This window comes from Nomascus leucogenys, chromosome 1a, assembly GCF_006542625.1.
Source record: "Nomascus leucogenys isolate Asia chromosome 1a, Asia_NLE_v1, whole genome shotgun sequence".
Classification (NCBI taxonomy): Eukaryota; Metazoa; Chordata; class Mammalia; order Primates; family Hylobatidae; genus Nomascus; species Nomascus leucogenys.
This window is the reverse complement of record NC_044381.1, coordinates 22999969-23016331: the sequence shown is the minus strand read 5'-3', so window position 1 is coordinate 23016331 and position 16363 is coordinate 22999969. Positions and strand designations below refer to the sequence as shown.

General features: G+C 44.7%; 2 pseudogenes; one reads left to right on the top strand and one right to left on the bottom strand.

Moving 5' to 3' along the window:
* Positions 1 to 9084: 9084 nt before the first annotated feature.
* On the top strand, positions 9085 to 9886 carry LOC105738449 (annotated as a pseudogene).
* LOC100585808 lies at positions 9885 to 15895 on the bottom strand (annotated as a pseudogene).
* Between the last annotated feature and the right edge of the window lie 468 nt (positions 15896 to 16363).

Below are 16363 nucleotides of genomic sequence, written 5' to 3'. Positions count from 1 at the left end.
TGTCTAAGTGAGACCCCGTCTTGAAAGAAAACCAAAAAAACTCCATTCTCTGCTTTTCTCCTCCTACTATAGGCAGCTACTGTGATGTGTTTGATGTGCATACAGTTTGTTTTTTTTTCATGTTCTTACATAATGTGCACTGTGGGCATATACTTTTAATTTATAGAAATGGTATTGGGTTACATATCTCATTCTGCTTCTCTTTTTTTTTTCTTTTAAGATAACTTATTATAGAATCACTCTGTTTCTTTTGGATATTAGAAGTGTTAATAAAATTGCAGGCATAAAAATCTTTGCAAAGTAAGAATAACAGAAAAAAATGCCGGAAAACACAGAGTGGCTCACATATTTACTCACTTGTCCTTAAACTGAAGATACGGATAAGATTGGGCCACACCAGGCCAAACAAAATCTCTTTCCCATCATGATGACTCAGTCAGTTTTAAAGGCTGCAGTTTGTCAAGTCATGGTGATTAAGTTAAATCATGGCTGTTACATACTCGCATACAGAGAGTTAGAATATGGAATAAAGGATCAAGGAAAAAGATTTTCCCTTGCTTTACCCTAAGATAAAACTCTGTTCAATTCAGTTCTCTGATTTTAGGTTTCAATGAGTTCTGATCTAACTGTGGAGGAAACAGTTCGCTTAAAACAATAAAGTAGTAACAAACAAGTAATTTAAAAATGCTTTTTATCAAATAATTCAGACAATACAGATGTTTACCTATAAAAAGCAAAAGTCATTGTTAATCTGTTTGATGGAAATTTCTTCCGGATTTTTTTTTGTACTTTAAAAACAGACAGACTTGGTCAGGGGCGGTGGCTCATGCCTATAATCCCAGCACTTTGGGAGGCGGGTGGATCACTTGATGTCAGGAGTTTGAGATCGGCCTGGCCAACATGGTGAAACCCCATGCCTACTAAAACTACAAAAATTAGCTGGGCGTGGTGGCCGGCGTCTGTAGTCCCAGCTCCTTGGGAGGCTGAGGCTGGAGAATCACTTGAATACAGGAGGTGGAGGTTGCAGTGAGGCAAGATCATGCCACTGCACTCCAACCTGGGCGACAGAGCAAGACTCTGTCTCAAAAACAAACAAACAAACAAAAACAGACAGACTTGTCCCCCACTTTTTTCTCTACAACTTCCATTTCATTGGTCTGGTGGGATAATGCTTGAGAAATATAACAACAAAAGTAATATTTTTCTCATAATTGCAGGAATTCCTGAATACATGTGGGACAATGCGTTTGAAGAGATATTGATTATCCTCTCTGCACAGCACAGAGGAGATGCAATCTTGCACTAGAATAGCCCTTGGTATCCAGTATTTCTAGTTCTCATGATGACCCAAGGAAGGGTCATCAACAGGTGGGCATCATAGTAATAGACCAATTACACTAAGACAGCAGGGATGCAGCAAAGAAAGAGTTTAATGATCACAGGGCACCCAGCAAGGAAGTGGAAGGAAATCATCAAATCTATCTCCCAAGAAGTTCTGGCCTGGGGCTTTAAGAGGATTATAGAGAGTGAGGGGCTGGAAAATTGGGGTTGCTGGTGGGTTGGGGCAAGGGGAATAAAATCATCACAAAGTGGAAACTGTATTTTTTGATGAGGTAGCTCCTCGGGGAGTCCTTCAGGTCAGCTGCATCAGTGGGGTCCTTCAGCTGACATCAGTAGTTTCATCCATATGCAGGACCTGAAGGAATATCTCAAAGTGAAAACAACATTTCATAATGTTCGAGTTGCTATTTAAAGAGCAGTTGAGGCGAACTATAATCTTGTAACTGGGTCTAGTGATTCTAGAACAATAGGCACCAAAGTGTGAGGAAGCAGATGGGAGAGTGTGCCAAGTTAATGATGAATGCTGAACATGCTGCCAGCTTGGTTTGTTTTTGTTTCTCCCTCCCTCCCTTCTCTCCTGATTAATTTTATATATTTTTTGAGATGGAGTCTTGCTCTGTCTCCCAGGCTGGGGTGCAGTGGCATGATCTCGGCTCACTGCAACCTCTACCTCCCGGGTTCAAGGAATTCTCCTGTCTCAGCCTCCTGAGTAGCTGGGCCTACAGGCACACACCACCACACCCGGCTAATTTTTGTATTTTTACTACAGACAGAGTTTCACCATATTGGTCAGGCTGGTCGTGAACTCCTGACCTCAGGTGATCCACCTGCCTCGGCCTCCCAAAGTACTGGGATTACAGGTGTGAGCCACTGTGTGTGGCCTAATTTTATAAAGTTTATAGGGGCAGTTTCAGAAGCACATATTACCATCATCTTCCTTGGAGCCTCAGGAAACTGAAATTCTGAGAGGTAAAACAACATAGTCAAGATCACATAGCTAGTCAGTAGCAGGATTGAGATTTGAATCTCAGTCCATGTCAAAGTCCTACACTTTTCTCTGTTCCATTCATGTTGATAGCCCAATTCTGTTGCTGTTGGGGGTGCCACTATGCTGCAGATCTATTGGACTGAACAAAGGGGGCGAACGCGGAAATAAAAGACAATAGACAAAAGAGTATAGTTGGAAGAAGGAGTCAGGGGGCACCTAGCCTCTAGTGGACAAGGGCCCTGAGCTTTACACCGCCCTCCGTATTTATTAGGTAAAAGAGATAGCGAGAAGCGGGGGTGATTGTTGGGTAATTGTCATTGGGCCGTTTGGTTCACAGCAGGTTTGCGAGACTGCATCCTTTGAACGATAGGCGCTAATTTTCTCAGTAGGTAACTTTGGGGGAACTCACCCCCAATATTTCAACGTGGGTTGTTTCTATTTTCCCTAAGTGTCGGCCGGTCTGAGAAATAAAGAGAAAGAGTACAAAGAGTACAAAAGAGCCCGGCGCCAGGGAGTGACATCCCTCAGCAAAGCTTTTGGTGGCAGGGCAGTGTGAGTTTGCCCACAGCCTGCATTCATGATAAACAATTTGCTGTTTGATCATATAGCCTCCAGCGGAATGCTGAGTTGGTCATGTCCCATGGGCCTTCGGCTCCTTGCACATTCAGCCTTCCAGTACAGGTGAGGTAGATTCCTTTTGTAGGTAAGAACAAACTTAAGGAAGGTTACTAATGAGATTTCTGTAAACCCCTATCAGTGATGTCATTTCTGGCATGCAAACGTGCTGCATGTCTTGGAATGTCATCTCATCCTAGCTTCCCCTTCCAGCCTCTCCTTCTACCCTCCTGTCTCCACGTGAGTAGTGTCTGCTATAATTCTGTGGTGGGACTTCTGCCTCTTGATGGATGGCTGGGCTGGGACAAGGGCAACGAAAGTACAAAAAAACCCTGAAACATCCTTTTGCGTCAGTCAGTAAGAAAGTGTGCAAAATATGATGGAAACACAAAAGTGTAGGGGATGTGTCAAAAGGAACGCAGAAACCACCTTAAAGGAGCTTCCATTGGCCAAATCTAAGACAATCTGCACATAAAAGCCAGCAATAAAATTAGCATTTTATTATTGTAGCACCCTACAATTAACGATAGCAATTAACATGTTAACGGTTAACCCTTAACAGTTTAAGGTAAAAATCAATCAATCAATAAGTAACAGAAAATATGTTAATGGATGAACATATTTTACCACCCCTAAAGTAAGTTACCAAGAGTTCATAAACACAGAAGTAAGAAAAGGAGGGCTGGGCTCAGCGGCTCACGCCTGCAATCCCAGGACTTTGGGAGGCCAAGGTGGGTGGATCACTTGAGGCCAGGAGTCCAAGACCACCCTGGCCAACATGATGAAACCCCATCTCTTCTAACAACACAAAAGTTAGCCTGGCATGGTGGCACACACCTATAGTCTCAGCTACTATGGAGGCTAAGGCACGAGAATCGCTTGAGCCTGAGAGGCGGAGGTTGCAGTGAGCTGAGATCGCATCACTGCACTCCAGCCTGGGTCACAGAGTGAGAGAGACCCTGTTTCAAGGAAAAAAAAAAAAAAAAAATCCTGACAGTAGAATGCCACAGTTTTGAAACCATTTATTAATAATTGACTCAGGCAAGAATCATGAAAGCTAAAAGAAGGTGAAAGTTGAATAAGGAACAGAGTGTTTACATGTTCTAAACGTATCTCTTTGCAGATTGTTTATTAAAGGGGAAAAAGGTAACTTTACAGTAGAAAAAACTGACAGATAAGAGGTCAAAGTCAATATCATCAATGAGACCAACAGATATTCTCTGTACTTTCTCATATTATGCCTTGAGAAGGTCACAACATCAATTCTGTGGTTTCCTGACTGAAATACATAATCCGGATTTAGCCATGAGGAAACAGCAGACAAACTCAAATTGGGGGACCTTCTACAAAACAGCTAGTTTGTAAGCTTCAAAAGTGTCAAGGTCATGGAGTCAAAGAAAGGTTGAGGAATTGTTAAAGAGATACGGTAACGAGATGAACCTGAATTACATGGCTGGGGAGGGGCGCAGATAATTATAAAGATCATGGTTGAAACAACGGGTAAAATTTGAATATGAACTAAAGATTAGATCAGGAGTTGGCAAACTGACCAAATCCAGCCTACTGCCTATTTTTGTACAGCCTGCAAGGTAATAATGGTTTTTACATTTTAAAAATAGTAGGCCGGGTGTGGTGGCTCAAGCCTGTCATCCCAGCACTTTGGGAGGCTGAAGCGCGTGGATCACGAGGTCAGGAGATGGAGACCATCCTGGCTAACACGGTGAAACCCCGTCTCTACTAAAAATACAAAAAAAAAAAAACCAAAAACATTAGCAGGGTGTGGTGGCGGGCACCTGTAGTCCCAGCAACTCAGGAGGCTGAGGCAGGAGAATGGCGTGAACCCGGGAGGCGGAGCTTGCAGTGAGCCAAGATTGCACCACTGCACTCCAGTCTGGGCAACACAGTGAGACTCCATCTCAAAAAAAAAAAAAAAAAACAAATAGCATGAAGTTCAGAGCTATCTTCTTGCACCTACCATCTTTCAAGTGCATTTAGCTTAACTAGTCTGTGCACCAGACTAGCATATTTTAACCTCATCAGTGGTAACAGAATGTTAAGAAGCTTGAAGTAGCCAGTCCACAATGTACACAGATATCAAAACATCATGTTGTACTCCATAAATATTTATAATTTGTACTTGTTAATTAAATTTTAAAAATATAACTAGGTGCAGTGTTTCTGTGTCCAGGAATTTGTGGGATGAGAGGAAGGTAAATTTAAATTGAGAGCCTCCCCGTGGTTCTAATCCACTTGGGCAGAATCTCTCTGAAGCAGCCTCCGACTTGGCAATTTTCTATGAAAGAATTAGGGAATGGTGGCCAGGTGCATTGGGTCACTCCTGTCATCCCATAACTTTGGGGGACCAAGGTGAGAGGATTGCTTGAACTCAGGAGTTCAAGACCAGCATGGGCAACATAGTGAGAAACTCATCTGTACCAAAAAATTTTAAAAATTACTTGGGTGTGGTGGGGCATGCCTGTAGTTCCAGCTACTTGAGAGGTTGAGGTGGGAGGCTCACCTGAAGCTTGGGAGATTGTGGCTGCAGTGTGCTATGATTGTGCCACCGCCTTCCAGCATGGCTGACAAAGTGAGACTGTCTAAAAAAAAAGGAAAAAAAAGAATTAGGGAATGAATCAGGAATAAGATTAATCAAAGTTTTTTTGCTTTTCTTTTTTTTTTTTTCTGAGATGGAGTTTTTCGCTTGTTGCCCAGGCTGGAGTGCAATGGTGTAATCTCGGCTCACTGCAACCTCCATCTCCTGGGTTCAAACAATTATCCTGCCTCAGACTCCCAAGTAGCTGGAATTATAGGCATGCGCCACCACGCCCAGCTAATTTTTGTATTTTCGTAGAGATGGGGTTTTGCCATGTTGGTCACACTGGTCTCGAACTCCTGACCTCAGGTTATCCACCAGCCTCGGCTTCCCAAAGTGCTGGGATGACAAGCATAAGCCACCACACCTGGCCATAGATTTTTTTTTTAACTGCCCCCCCCCCCGACCCGCCACAGCCTTATTAATTTGCTTATTTTAAGTTGTGAGTATATGCAAATGATGTTTTCTTTTCTTTTTTCTTCTTTTTTTTTTTTTTTGAGATATTCTCACTCTGTAACCCAGGCTGGAGTGCAGTGGCACAATCTCGGCTCACTGCAACTTCCACTTCCCAGGTTCAAGCGATTCTCGTGCCTCAGCCTCCCGAGTAGCTGAGATTACAGGCATGAGCCACTATGCCCAGCTAATTTTTTTTTTCTTTTTTTTTTTTTTGAGACGGAGTCTCGCTCTGTCGCCCGGGCTGGAGTGCAGTGGCGCAATCTCGGCTCACTGCAAGCTCCACCTCCCGGCTTCACGCCATTCTCCTGCCTCAGCCTCTCCGAGTAGCTGGGACTACAGGCGCCCGCCACCACGCCCGGCTAATTTTTTGTATATTTTTAGTAGAGACGGGGTTTCACCGTGGTCTCAATCTCCTGACCTCGTGATCCGCCCGCCTCGGCTTCCCAAAGTGCTGGGATTACAAGCGTGAGCCACCGCGCCCGGCCATTAATTTTTGTATTTTTAGTAGAGACTGGGTTCCGCCATGTTGGCCAGGCTGGTCTGAAACTCCTGAACTCAGGTGATCTGCTTGCCTTGGCCTCCCAGAGTTTTGGGATTATAGGCGTGAGCCACCGTGCCCCGCCAATGTTTAACTTTTCTCATTAAATACCTTGCAGAAAGACCCACAAGTATTTGTATACGTGGTGGGCAGAGCAGAAAAACTGGATTTAAATGCTGGTTTGTCTTTTGACAGCTATGTACCTTTGGGTAAGACATGTTTTTTCTCAGAGTTTGTTGCTTCATTTTATCACAGGGTAGTACGTATGTGTCCTTAAGCTTGACTTGTGACATAATGTATATGAAAACAATTTCTGTCTTCGAAGTGCTAGACAAATTAGGGTATATTATTATTGATATTGTTATAAATAAAGTTTTGGTGCCACAAAAGAAATAGCACTCTAATATAAAATTTTCTTTTTAATTCTCAGCAAGGCGAGTGACTTCTGTAGAAGGGTGCCCCCTTACGGATGGAGCAATGGTGAGTGCACGCCTGGACAAGGGAGGGGAAGGGGTTCTTATCCCTGACGCACGTGGTCCCTGCTGCTGTGTCGTTCCCCTGTTGGCTAGGGTTAGACCGCACAGGCTAAACTAATTCCAACTGGCTAATTTAAAGAGAGTGACGGGGTGAATGGTTTGGCAGGGAAAAGTGTTTATGGCAGAGCAGGAAATCGGAATGAGTCAGGGTGGAGAATGAGCAGGTGATCGGAATGAGTTAGGGTGGAGATAATCGAAAAAGGTTGCTTTACGAGGAAGTTAAGTTTAAAAGTAGAAGGCAAAGAATTGAACGTACTAACATATTGATTCTTTGAAGAGAAATTTAGAACTTAAATCTAACAATATAGGGACCAAAGTGCTCTGTGATAGGAAAACTTTCAAGGAGAGAAAGAGCAGCTGACTGTATTCAATTTTCTCCATTTGCCCCCCAGGGCCGCTCTCCAGCCTGCTCAGCATAAACTGGACCCCTGCCCTCAAGCTTCTGCCTGGTTTTGGTGGAGGTCTGATGCTTGTTGATTCTCCCTGTAGGTTACTGCAGGTTGACTATGTCCCTCTAGCAGAAGTCACAGCTCTTTCAGGCAACCCCTGGGCGTGCCTCCCTCCCCTGACTCCTTCAGGCCCAAGGGGGAGCTTCTCAGGCTTCACTGGTTTCCCTGTTCCTTGCACACTGCCCTTTGGGTGGGTACAACATCTGTTTCCTGCTGGGAGACTGCTCAGTCTGATTTATGTATTTATGATAAAAAAGGGATGAAAGTACATTGATTTTGAAAGAGAAAATGCGTTTAAAAAGTTCTAGACAAATGTTGTAAATTAATGAAAATTGGAAAAGGACCCCTCCACCTCCACCAAAAAAAAAAAAGGACATATGGAAGTAAAATGACATTTCGCCCCGTCACCATTGTAAGTATGTACATCACAACTCCCCATCATATAAAGGAGTTTTTTCATCCTGAAATGTAAACAAAAAGAAAAACTAGGGTTAACACCCAGTATACTGCTAGACCCCCCAAAAATGTGTTACTGGACCAACAGGTTCTTATGCTTGCTGTCCAGTAACAGATCAATACACAAAGCCAGCAGGGTTTGCAGCAGAGAAAGAGCTTAATGATCTTAGGGTGGCCAAGCTAGGAAATGGGAGGAGACCCTCAAATCTGTCTTGCCAAGGAGTTCTGGGCTGGGGCTTTTAAGGCGATTGTGAAGGGGAGGGGCTGGAAAATTGGGGTCATTGATTAATTGGGATAAAGGGGATGAAATCATCAGGATGTGGACGCCACATTCTTTGGTGAGTTGGCTTCTTGTGGGGTCCTTCAGACCAGCTGGCGTCTGTAGTTTCACTCGTGTGCAGGATCTGAAAGAATATCTCAAATGGAAAACCTGACATATCACAATGTTCAAGATGTTATCTACAGAGCAGTTCTAAGGAGAGCTATAATCTTGTAATGGGGTGTTCCAGAAAACCTCTCAAACCATGTTTTTCCTCTGCTCTCACACCACCACAACAGCAATCATTAACACAGAAGAAGGCTTCTGTGACGAAATGTGTGGGGATTTCTTCCCACCACCAAGGGAGTAATTAAGTCTGCAGTGAACACCAGCTGGGTGTTCTCCAAATCAATTTCAACACTGCCTACCTGGAGGCAGATCCCACAGGTTGAAGGCTCAGGGGAAACCAACATGAACATGGACATCATGCTGTTTGCTGTGCCATAAGTGATAAAGTCCTTTGCCTCTGATCTAGAAGTCTTGTGTCTTCTGTCAGCATCCATGAAACTGAGGCAGGCTAACTTGTTGGCTTTCAAGGGAAGGCAAAAATCTCAGTCCCTTTACTGTTGTTGACAATAAACTACAAAGACATGCAGTCATATTTAAAGAAGCACAATTTGGCAGCCAAAAGTAGTTAAAATGCTACCTCAGGACTTCCTGTACAGGGGAGGGGGCCAGGCAGCCATTAGACAGCCGTTAGACAGACATTAGACTGCTGTAAGCCATTAGACAGCATAGCCCAACCCAAGGCTTTACAAATCCTGGAGTAGTCTCTCTCCTCCCACTGTCCAAGATGCCAAAAGGAAAGAAAGCCAAGGGGAAGAAGGTGGCTCCAGCCCCTGCTGTCATGAAGAAGTAGGAAGCCAAGAAAGTGGTGAATCCCCTGTTTGAGAAAAGGCCTAAGAATTTTGGCATTGGACAGGACATCTAGCCCAAAAGAGACCTCACCCGCTTTGTGAAATGGCCCTGCTATCTCAAGTTGCAGCGGCAGAGAGCCATGCTCTATAAGCGGCTGAAAGTGCCTCCTGCGATTAACCAGTTCACCCAGGCCATGGACCGCCAAACAGCTACTCAGCTGCTTAGGCTGGCCCACAAGTACAGACCAGAGACAAAGCAGGAGAAGAAGCAGAGGCTGTTGGCCCGGGGCCGAGAAGGAAGCTGCTGGCAAAGGGGACGCCCCCACTAAAAGACCACCTGTCCTTCCAGCAGGAGTTAACACCGTCACCACCTTGGTGGAGAACAAGAAAGCTCAGCTGCTGGTGAATGCACACGACCTGGATCCCATTGAGCTGGTTGTCTTCTTGCCTGCCCTGTGTCATAAAATGGGGGTCTCTTACTGCATTATCAAGGGGAAGGCAAGACTGGGCCGTCTAGTCCACAGGAAGACCTGCACCACTGTCGCCTTCACATAGGTGAACTAGGAAGACAAAGGCGCTTTGGCTAAGCTGGTGGAAGCTGTCGGGACCAATTACAACAACAGATATGATGAGATCCACCGTCACTGGCGAGGCAACGTCCTGGGTCCCAAGTCTGTGGCTCGCATTGCCAAGTTTGAAAAGGCAAAGGCTAAAGAAGTTGCCACTAAACTGTATGCTATGGAGTTTTCTGTACATAAAAATAATTACAATAATACAAAAAAAAATCCTGGAATACACATTGCAGTAAAAGAACAAAGCATACCTCAGCTTTAAACGACTGAAGAAGAATGTCAAGTAGTAGCAGGTGGGCAAGTGGCTTTGATTTTCAGTTTGTGGGTTCTGAATCCACAGAAAGACAGGATTGCATTCTGAAAACCTGAATTAATTATTGTCCTTACTTCAATGAGACAGAAAATTATAATGAAAATCATCACTATGCAGAGCTTAATAGCTTGCAGTGAATGCCAAGAATGAGTTCTCAGACAATTCCAGCTGAGTGGGGCGGGGGGCAGCTCTTCTAAGAGAGTCCGCCCCAGCACCCATGCACCAAGTATTTATTGAAAGGGCTTGTTAAACCACAAACATTCACTAGATGTCTTTTTTGAGGTCAGGTCGTGAGACACCTGTGGCCTTGTAAGAGCACTCAAACCGCACTCTCAGAAGGCTGTTTTCAGCATTCCTTATCACACCACACACTCCACTCCCTGTCCTGTTTTCAGGGTCAAGGAGTTTCATTCTCATGCACAAATAACATACACACAGTGCCTCATTATTTTTCCATGTCCCGACCTCAAATGCCTTGTACGTAAGCTTGAATATGTTGCTGTGCGCCCCACACACACTATCTTTTTTTATTTTTATTTTTTGAGATGGAGTCTCGCTTTGTCACCCAGGCTGGAGTGCAATGGCACGATCTTGGCTCACTGCAACCTCCGCCTCCCTGGTTCAAGCGATTCTCCTGCCTCAGCCTCCAGAGTAGCTAGGATTACAAGCACGCACTACCACGCCCAGCTAATTTTTGTATTTTTAGTAGAGATGGGGTTTCACCATGTTGGTCAGGCTGGTCTCAAACTCCTGACCTTGTGATCCACCCACCTCGGCTTCCAAAAGTGTTGGGATTACAGGCATGAGCCACCATGCCCGGCCCCCACACACTACCTTAGTCACAGTTGAACAGAGTTCCAGTGGAATCTGCCTCAGCAGGATGATGGTATGTTGTGTTTTCAGAGATGGTGCCTTCTGGCATAGTAGTGTTTTCCATAAAAATGTTTTTTTCTTTTTTTCTTTTTTTTTTTGAGGCAGAGTCTCGCTGTCGCCCAGGCTGGAGTGCAGTGGCTCAATCTCGGCTCACTGCAGGCTCCGCCCCCTGGGGTTCACGCCATCTCCTGCCTCAGCCTCCCGAGTAGCTGGGACTACAGGCGCCCGCCATCTCGCCCGGCTAATTTTTTGTATTTTTAGTAGAGACGGGGTTTCACTGTGTTAGCCAGGATGGAAAAATGTTTTTTTCAAAGTGAGTTTGTTGTTATAGCCATATCCTGGAACTTTTTTAGTGAGCTAAAAAAAAAAAAAAAAAAAGGAAAGAAGAAGAATTTTGAAAAACAAAGAGGATGAAGAGGATGAAAGCTAACTATTCAAAACCCCAGTATTACAGGTGAGTAGCTTACAGGTTCTTTTTAATTTCTTTGAGACAGGGTCTCACTCTGTTGCCCGGGCTGGATGGAGTACAGTGGTGCGATCACAGTTCACTACACACTCTATCTCCCTGGGCTCAGGTGATCCTCCCACCTCAGCCTCCCAAGTAGCTGGGACTACAGGCACTTGTCATCACACCCAGCTAATCTTTGTATTTTTTCTGGAGACAAGGTTTCACTATGTTGACCAATCTGGTCTCAAACTCCTGACCTGAAGTGATCCACACACCTCAGCCTCCCAAAGTGCTAGGATTACAGGCATGAGCCTTTGCTCCCAGCCTACAGTTTATCTTGTGTACTAATCTATTTCACTCTCTAAATGAGCAAAGTGGGAGATCATTGTCATGGCCAAAGTTACATGGCCAAGACAAGCTACGGTCTGGGAGTCCCAGGTTCTCCTGTGTGGGCACTTTCCTGGCATAGGCTAAATGATGGGAAAGTCTGGGTCTCATGTTTCTGTGTGGTCCTCACCTCACTCAACTTCTGCTCTTTCTGTTCACTCTGGGCTTCCGTGCTCTCGTTGATACAGTTCTCAATTCTTGCTGCTCACTGAGAAGCTTCATCAGGAGGCCTCTCCTAGAGATGAGCTTGGCACTGGCAAGTTGCACATGGGTCTTAGCGCAGTCTGTCTTCAAGGTCCGGATAACCTGAGAAATGAGATTTCTCACATCGTTCTTGGGGATGAGGGACCGTAGCTGCTGGTTTAGCTGAATTTCAAACTGGTCACCTGGGGATGAGAGCAATGGGTAATTGAAGCTTTTGGGCTCGGGGGACAGGTCAGTGCCCACATTGTTGTATTCCCACTGTGTTTCATTGGTTTGTTTAACAGTTGTCTCTAAGTGTATTCCCACTGTATTTCATTGGTTTGTTTAACAGTTGTCTCTAAGTTTAATGCAGTCCCAGTGGAATCCGCCTCAGGAGGATGATTGTAGGTTGTGTTTTCAGAGATGGTGCCTTCTGGCATAGTAGCGTTTTCCATAAAAATGTTTTCTTCAAAGGCATTTCTTGCAGTGGTGTTTTCTACATTAGTGTTTTCTATAAAAGGTTCTGAAAAGGCAAATACTTTTGGAAAAGGATTTTCCTGAGTACTCAGGTCCCCTAAAGATGAAAAATCCCTCGCTGCAGAGAATGGAGGCCTCTTTGCAAGCATCAGTCTATTGAGTGAACTTTTCTTTCTGAACTTTTGACTCTTTTTGACCTTGGGTGTTCTGTGGACCACACAGGAGTGAGTTTTATGAAAACAATAGTTTTTCTCGAATGTACGATTGGTTTAGCAGCCTTCATATTTTTAACTCTAGCCTTTGCAACTTCTAAAACTAAAAAGGTGTAGGTTAAGTCTTTCGATCTGTTTCTGACCTCAGATAGGGCTTTTGCAGGGGTGGAGGCAGAAGGCACGCCCATGGAGAAGGGTTTCAGCAAAGAGGAGACTGCAGCCTTATGCTCTTGGATTGAATGAAGGCTTGGTGTAGACAGCATTTCCTGCTAACTTATCGGGCCCCTGCACCACGTGAGGCTGTTCCAGCTCCCTTGGGGCTGGACTCTTGAGCCACCCTGTTCCCTCCTGAGGCTCTGCTTTCCCACCTCTTTGAAGTGCCTTTTCTGGATGCTCCTTGGGCCCATGAAGACTCTGTTCACTCTCTGCAAGCTTTTGCCTACACTTTGACTCTTTGCCAGGCTATTTTCCTGTGGTTGGACAGTTTCTAATTTCTTTTCAAATATTTGGCATTTAAATTTGTTACCTAGAAGGCTGGACTGTATAAGCATGGCAGTTTATTTTTTTTCCCTTTTAACTTCATTGATTTTTGTCTTGAATTTCTGCATCTAACACATTTTCCAGAAAATACAGCTTTCTCAATTTATTTTCATAAGTTGAGTCGTTGGATGCAGGTGGAAGAGAGGGGCTCTTTGTATTGTTTTTCAAAATACCCAGGAGCCTATCTCCATCTTATACATTTGAAAAAAACAGGTAACAACATTGATTCCACATCTTCTAGATTTCCCCCTGAGAAATAAGGCAGTATGTAGTTTAGTGCATCACTTTCATCATTGGTGTCTAGCTGCTCACTCCCGAAGCCTGATAAGTTGATGCCATTGCTGTCTGAGGGCGCCTCCGGCTCAATAGTCAGCTCAGTGCTCGTGTGCTTCTTCCGGGCTTTAACACCTTCATGAATGCTCCATCTGGATTCCTTACAGATGCTTCTTCAACTGTCAAAAAAGAAGAGACTGCTCTGATAATGAAAGACAATGGGACGGCATGTGTCAGTCCACAGCTGTATGCCCCAGTCACACAGAGTAGTCAGTAATCATTCAAGTGCCATTCAGAGAGGAGAAACATACACCCAATCCTAAACCTATGAAATGGCAACAACAAAAAGAGGAAAAGACATTTTTTGAAAACATGGCCACCTACTTGGAACATTCCATATTGTGACATAGGGTTATGCCATAGCGTGCTTAGGATTATTCCATTGATCCCCAGGGGCCAATTGTCCAGCGCTCAGTCAAAGCCCAAGGTGGAAGACAAGTGCTTCCCTGATGAGCTAGCCTCTCTGCAGACTGCTCTGTACCCTGTGCTGTCCTGCCTCAGATGCAGAGAGAGCACAAGGCTCCCTCTCTCCTCGTCCTCGGTGTGCCTGTGTTCCTGCTACCATCAAAGCTGAATGCAATGAAAGGCGGTCCTCTGAGAGGAGCAGGGGCAGAGATGCTAAAGTGGAGGCCCCCTCCCATTGCTGATAGATTCTCATCTGGCATGCTCTCCGTCCACCCACCCCATTCTCTGCTCCCACATATCGTAGCCCCATCACAGAATACTGGGTGGGGCATAGTGGCTCATGCTCGTAATCCCAGCACTCTGGGAGGCTGAGTCAGGAGGATCACTTGAGTCCAGGAGTTTGAGACCAGCCTGGGCAGCATGGTGGAATCCCATTTCTACAAACAAACAAACAAAAAATACAAAAAATAGCCAGGCCTGGTGGCGCATGCCTATAGTTCCAGCTACTTAGGAGGCTGAGGCAGGAGGATTGCTTAAGTCTGGGAGGTTGAGGCTGCAGTTAGCCATGATCATGCCACTGCACTCCAGCCTGGGTGATAGAGTAAGACCCTGTCTCAAACAAACAACCTGTCTTATTGTACAGTCATGCACCATCCAGTCTCTCCCCAGTGCCACTATGGTCCCCAGCTTATCTCCTGGTTTGGAGGGTACTTTTTCTTTTTTTAATTTTCATCTCACTTCATTTTATCTGGTAAAACCAGGACTTCAGGAATAAAGTAGAACTGTATATTTCTCCAATCTCTTCTGCTCCTTTCAGAAATATCTCCAACTCAAGAGATATGGAAATTACCTTCTTTTCTTAAATTATATGGTACTATTTTTGTCTGTTACAAAAATAATAAAAAGACATGCTCGACACACAATTAACCATATGGCAATAAGTCTTTTTTATCAACTGAGGAAATAATTCTTGAACTACTTTTTGTTCAGAGAAAAAGTGCAGGATCTAGCGAACTAATGTGGTTGCTCAGGGTATCACTGAGCATGCCCAGTTGTTCCTATTCTTCTTTCCTTTCCCAAGTTTGTCAAGTGTCTCTGAGGACCCAGTCAAGTGTCTCTGAAGACTTACCCTTCCCATTATTCTACCAAACCTAAACCTAAATTCAGCCCAACTGGAGACATTAAATTCTCTAGGTTTTCTAGGGTCACAGCATTAAGAGTCTAGACAGCCTTGAGATAAGTACCAAGTTTATATAACATGAGTTAATAAAATAAATGGTCACAAGGACTCTTCCATTCAGTGTAGATTAACAACTATTTGCACACAGGCTTAAGCAGGACCAGCAAAGTGGAAAAATATTTCGCTAGTAGTATTTGTTCGTGTCCCAAGAAAATCTAGAAAAGAACATCTTTTTAATTGGCATGTCAATAAATATAAACTACTATATTATTTATAATGTTAAGCTACCTGAAGCATGCCTCCCCTGATTCTGTGGCATTCTTTGGAAGAGATCATGGTTGTATTCACAATATCTGTAGTCTTCGTGTGCACAATCTCCAAGTGGCCGCTTTCTCTGACCATCAAAAAAATTGTCTGAATGATAATATCGGGAACCAGAGTCCATTTTCAACAGCAAAACTAACTTCCGTTACAAACGACTGAGAAGAACCATACTCTCTAGGGACATCTGCTAGACTTCTGGCAAGATAAGAAGGTGCAGATAATTTGTTGCTTTCTCTTCTCATTATTTCATGAGGTGTTCTTTGAATTGGAGTTCTAAGGAAACTCTGGTTTCTTGAAACTACTCCATCTCCAGAAGTTGAAAAGGCATTAGGGCTTGAATCTGGAAGACAGATATCAGTTCATCTTGGAATTGTTGGACGATGCCGGATGAATGAAGGCATAAGATTCCGAAGCAGAGGCGACATCTCCTTCTTCACCTACTTCCCCTGCACCTCGGCCGGCTTGGACACTTCGTTTTTGGTTTTCTTTCGGGACAGCATCCTTCTCGACGAGGCCCGAGGCTGTGCTGAACTGCCTCCCTAGGGCTTCGCGCCGGGGGCCAGCCGTCTCCGCCGCCACCTCCGCCGGCGCCACCGCCTCCTTCCCTCCCCGAGCCGCCGCCTGTCCGGAGCCCGGGGTCGCCCGCAGGGACTGCGGCATGTTCAGGGCGCTCTGGAGGGTACTTTAATGACTCTTGGAATCTACTTCTACCTGGCTATCACCCCACCTGGCCACAAAGGTTTGAAGATAACTTGCATTTCTATACCTCCTCCAATATCTCCACTGGTTCCTGCCCTTACCACCCAGCATGCTGTGCACAACTCCTAGCATCTTATTCTAGAACACGCCATTTCATAGCAACTATAGCTTTATCCCTATTACTTCCTCAGTCCATGCAGTACCACTGACATCCTGATGGGTGAGTTGCTCCTAAGAGAAATAAAAGCTACCAAGGACATCCAGGAAAA